The sequence below is a fragment of the Pediculus humanus genome, genomic scaffold (genome assembly GCF_000006295.1).
Source record: "Pediculus humanus corporis 1103172108215 genomic scaffold, whole genome shotgun sequence".
Lineage (NCBI taxonomy): Eukaryota > Metazoa > Arthropoda > Insecta > Psocodea > Pediculidae > Pediculus > Pediculus humanus.
The window spans coordinates 70,693-76,614 of NW_002987785.1; positions in this window are offsets into that span (position 1 = coordinate 70,693).

Sequence of the window (5,922 nt, forward strand, 5' to 3'; positions counted from 1 at the left end):
TATTATTATTATTATTATTATTATTATTATTATTATTATTATTATTATTATTATTATTATTATTATTATTATTATTATTATTATTATTATTATTATTATTATTATTATTATTATTATTATTATTATTATTATTATTATTATTATTATTATTATTATTATTATTATTATTATTATTATTATTATTATTATCATCGTCATCATCATCATCATCATCGTGATCATTATTCTAATTCGATTTTCGAACAACAAAACAAAATTTAATAATAATATTACAAAAAAAAGGAAAAAAAAAATTTAAAAAGTCATAAAAGTTTTACTCTTTACTTTTTTAATGTTTTTATAATTTTGTCGCAAGTTTGTAAAAATAAAACAACATATAAATTTGCGACAAAGTATTTAAAAATCAAAAAAATTCGAAATTACGACAAAAATCTCCGATATTTGTTATGAATAAAAAGAAAACTTTTACTGCGTGAAACCGCAAAAAATAAAAAAGAACAGAAAAAAAAAATTCGTTTTTTTTCTTTTTTTTGTTGACTTTCTAGAAAATTCGATTGAGAGAGAGAGAGAGAGAAACTAAAGTAAAGTAAATAGATAAGAAGAAAAAAATTTCAGTTTATAAATAATAAGAAAAAAAAAAAAAGAAAATCTTTTTATTCCCTCCCCCCCCCCAAAAAAAAAAAACATCGATTTAAAAGAAAATTTATTCCTTTGAGATTTTCCCTATTTTCCTTTTTTTTTATTAAAACTTTAACGATTTTTCACTTACGTATGTTTGTGTGTTTGCGCGTGTGTACTACTAGTGCAAATTAGTAAAACTCACCTGTAAAAAAAAAAAATCATCATTATTATTATTTTTAAAAAAAAAAAAAAAAAAAAAAAAATTAACGAACGATGCGTTGCTGAAAACGGATAGCAAATGTTTTTTAAATTAAATTAAAATTTTTTATTACGTTATCGATGACGTCAAAGAAAATTTTTCATTCTGATGGGAAAAACGTTTTTTTTATATTTTCCTTTCGATTTTAATTATTGAAAAAAAAAAAAAAATTCTTTATTTTTACTTCGATGATGGTTTTCCTTTTTTTTTTCCTTTTTTCCTTTTATTTCGTGTAAAATTATCCGACGAACGCGTAAGCCAAAGGTTTTTTTTTCCTTTTTTCCTTTTTTTAATTTCATCCCACGTTACAAACGGTTAAAAAATTTTCGTTTCGAAAATCCTGTGGGATTTTTTTTTTGTTTTTTTTTCCCACGTTGAATATTATTTTTGTTGTTTTTTTAATTTTTTCAATATCTTTCAATATATTTTTTCTTCTCTTCATTTCTCCATATGTTTACTATTATTATTATTATCATCTTTATTTCGAATGACGACATCCATTGAGTATTTTTTACGCTGTCCAGTTTTTTAAAAATCTTCTTACAAACAAATTCGTCGCGGGCGTTTCCGGCGCGATTCTACTCCCACGTCGTGACCCGAAATCATTTCCGTTTTAACATCCCACATTTTGTCGATTTCAATTTTTTTTACATTTCACCCCTTGTTTACGTCAGTCCGTCCGAACATTTTAAGTTACGCCATTTTCTTTTTAATTATTATTATTATCATCATCATCATCATCATCATCATCATCATCATCATCATCATCATCATCATCATCATTATTATTTGAATCGTTAAAAATGTAACGAATATCAATTGATCGGGGAGAAGAGAAAAAAAAAAAAAAAATTTTTTTTATTACATTTTTTTCCCGTAATCGATATTCAATAACGTTTGTCGAGAATTTTCCTTTTTGGAAAAACCGCAAATAATAATGATAATAATGATAATAATTAATATCGATAAACGTAATTAAAAAATTGTTTTGAAACACAAACCGATACAAAATCAATCGAATGATAATCGTTTTGTATATGATTTCATCCTAATGATTATTATTATTATCATTATCATCATTTCGTTGTTTTGTTTTTCCAACGTGTGATTAATTAATTATCATTATTATTATTATTAATAATTACGCATCTCCCGAAGATGTTATTTAAAAATTCGTTTCGAATTCGCTTACGTCGGTTGTTGGAAATTCAAACGTTATCGAAGGTTTCCGCGTGATTTTTGTGTCCATATAATTTTCCGATATCGATTCCATACTCACATTCAAATCCTGGATAACGAATTTATCAAAATGAAATCTCCGATACTCTTCCAAAATCTCCACCTTCTCTTACTCCCTCCTCCTCTTCCTCCTCCATATTGGATTTAATTCGACGAGTGAAATGAATGGGCAAGTCTATCCAATTCCATTCAATTCGAATTTGATTAAGGATAGATAAAACTAATTTCAATTTGAATAAAATTAATAATGATGATGATGATAATAATAATAATAATGATATTTAAATGAAAATTTACATAGAATGGAATCTTTAATATTTTTCCTCAAATAATATTATGAAAAAAAAAAAAAAAAAAAAAAACAAAAAAAACAAAAACGATATAACGGGAAAATTTTTCATTTTTTTTTTTTTTTCATTTTTTTATTTAAAAATTTTAGTTTAATGCGTATAATATTATTATTATTATCATCTGTCAACGACCTATTTTTTCATCATCACTTGTTTTGGTACAATACAAAACTTGTTTTTTTTTTTTTTTATATATAAATAACCAAAAAACATTTTTATAAGAAAAAAAAAAATTTCCATTTCTATTATAAGAAAACAGAAAAAATCTATCGAGTGAAAAACGTGTGTATTATTATTATTATCATTATTATTATTGGTTTTTTTTTGTGATCGAACGTGATTAATAAATGTGCGAATACCTGAACGCGCACAACACAAAATAAAAAATAAAAAAAAAAAATTGCAATTTTTTTTTTCTACGTTTAAAAAAAAAAAAAAAAAAAAAAAAAAAATTTTTTTTTTTTTTATAATGTAAATCTTGTGCAAGGTAATTAAACTTGTCGAACAGGTTTATTATTTAAATTTTTGTAACTCGAATGAAGGCAGCAAAAAAAAAAAAAAATCAAAACTTTAACATAAACTTAAAAAATTCTAAAAAAAAAAAAAAAAAAAAAAAAAAAATACGATACTAACAATCATTATTATTATTATTATTATTATTAAAATAAATTTTTTCAGGTACGTTCGCCTTCGTTTGTTTTTTTACTTCGTTGAATTTTCATCATCCAAAACTTATCATTTCGTAAGTTTTTTTTCTTTTTTTTTTTTTAATTAAATAAAGCAGACGAAGTTTTATTTTTAGTGAATAAAAATAAAATCTCTAAGTAATAATAGTAATAATAATAATAATAATAATTATAATTACAATAATAATAATAATAATAATAATAATAATAATAATAGTTATGATAACAACAATAATAATAATAATAATAAAGTACAAAAAGGAAAAAAGGAAAAAAAAAGTACTTAAAAGTTTTTTTTTCTCTTCTTCCCCCCCCATTTTTTTTCCTTTTTTTTTGTTGTTTAACGACTTATTATTATTATTATCATTTAACAAACTTTTTTACAAAAAAAAATTATTATTATCATCATCATCATCATCATCATTTTATTTCTATTCGAAATTTAAATGTAATTTTTTTTTTTTTTTTTTTTGTAAATGACGGAGACAAAAAAAAATTATTGATTTTTTTTACACTTTTTTTAAACAATTAAATAATAATAATAATAATAATAATAATAATAATAATAATAATAAATATGGCCGACATTTTTTTATTTATATGATTAAAAAAAAAAAATCAAATCGTTTGATACTACTACGCACTATGCGTATTGGAATCGCGGAATTAAAAAAAAAAACGTACAAAAAAAAAAAAATTAAGGTCTCGGTCATAAGTAGTAATTATTTTATTCAAGGACTTACACTTTTATTCTTGTTTATAATTTTTTTACATCATTTCCTTCTTGAATTTTATTTCCTCTTTGAAAATCGTTTCTAAAACTTTACAAAAAAAAAAAAAAAAAAAAAAAGAAAAAAGCGCGTAAAGTTTATAAACAATTAAACAAACATTTTTTACATGCAAAGAAAAACAACAACAACGCCTTTTTTCGCGTATTTCATCTCCCCGCCCCCTTATTCTTCTTACTACGTCACTACTGTTTTCTCCACTCTCTCATCTTCCACTCACCCCACCCCATCTCCTCTTTCCCCTCTTATTTTACTTTAATGTAAATTAAATTTTCACACGTGGAAAATTGGAAAAATACGAAACGAAGGATGTGAGGGGAAGCGGGTGGGGGCGAATGAGGGGAGGGGAAAAGAAGAGGAGGGATATAAAAAAAAAAATTTTTTTTTGTTTTAAATTCAATGGCGGATTCGAATAACGGCGATGATTTATCGTGACGATTAGCGATTTGAAAAAATAAATAAATAAATAAATAAATCCTATTTAATTTTTTTTTTTTTTTTTTACGATTCAAAAAAGGGAAATTTTTAATACCGCTGTATCGATCGATCGATCGATCGATCGATGGATCGATTGATTGTTTTTAATAAAAAAAAGAAAAAAAACATTTTTGGAAAGGGAAACGAAATACAAAAAATAATAATAATATTATTATTGTTTTTTTTATAACGAGCGCATTTGTTTGAGCGGGGTAAGGGAGGGGGAAGGGAAAGGAGGGGTTAAGATTAATAACCTTATTAATTTTGTTTTGAAATGTTTATAAACGTTATGGGGCGGGGGGAAGGGAAATGTTAACATCCCGTATAAACAACACATTTTTTTTTTTTTTTTTTTCAATTATTTATGAGATAAATTAATCAATTTAAAAATATTATTTATAAAAAAAAAATATATATATAAATATTTTACTTATTTTCGAATATAAATTAATAATAATAATAATAATAATAATAATAATAATAATAATAATGATAATAATAAAAATTATAATCGATTATAATATATAAAAGCCTTAGGGATTGAAAACATCCAATTATAATTCTTGTAATTTTTTTAAACAAAAAAAAAAAATAATAATTTCGAGCTTATTTTTTTTGTTTAATTTTTTTTTTTTTAAACAAAAAATTATTAAAAATAAAATTGAATAAAAAAATTAAAAAAAGATTTAACGGTCATTTTTTTTTTTTATTTTTATTTTTTATTAAAAATGAATAATTTAAACCTTTTTTTTTACTTTATTTTATTTTATTTTTCTTTTAAAATTTTTTCTTAATGGTTTTTCTCATTTGAAAAGAACAATAAAAAAAATTATTATTATTATTATTAATGTCGTCGTCGTCGTCGTCATACTCATCATCATCTTCTTCTTTATTTTATTATTATTATTATTAAGGCAGTTTTTTTTTTTTTTATTGTAAATTTTCTTGCTTTCTCGATTGCAAGTAATAATTGAATTTATGTTCAAATTAAAATTTTTTTTTTTTTTGACACGTAAATTTAATTTAAAAATAAAAAAAAAATAAGTGAAATAAAATAATGATGATGATGATGATGATAATAATAATAATAAATAAAAGTTTTCAATAATTTATTTTATTTTTTTTGTTTTTCCCCCACTCTCTCATTTTTTAATAAATCTCTCAAGTTTTAAATTTATTTTAAAAGTCTTTTTAAAAAAATTATTATTATTATTATTATTATTATTATTATTATTAACCTATTTGAACGTGGTAAACTTATCGGAGTTTTAAAGCACTTATTCCAGGTTTTTACCCGACGATTCCTCAGGAATAAATGCTCGAATTTCATCGGTGCTATTTATAGAGTATTTTCCGGAGAATGTGGGACGTCCCACACAACGTCATTTCCTGTACCGGTTTCCTCTTTTATATTCTTTAAAATTTTCTAGAAGTTTCCTTTTATTGAATGTGTCATAGGACAATGCATCGTTTCTTGCCTTTATTACTCCCCACATCCTGGA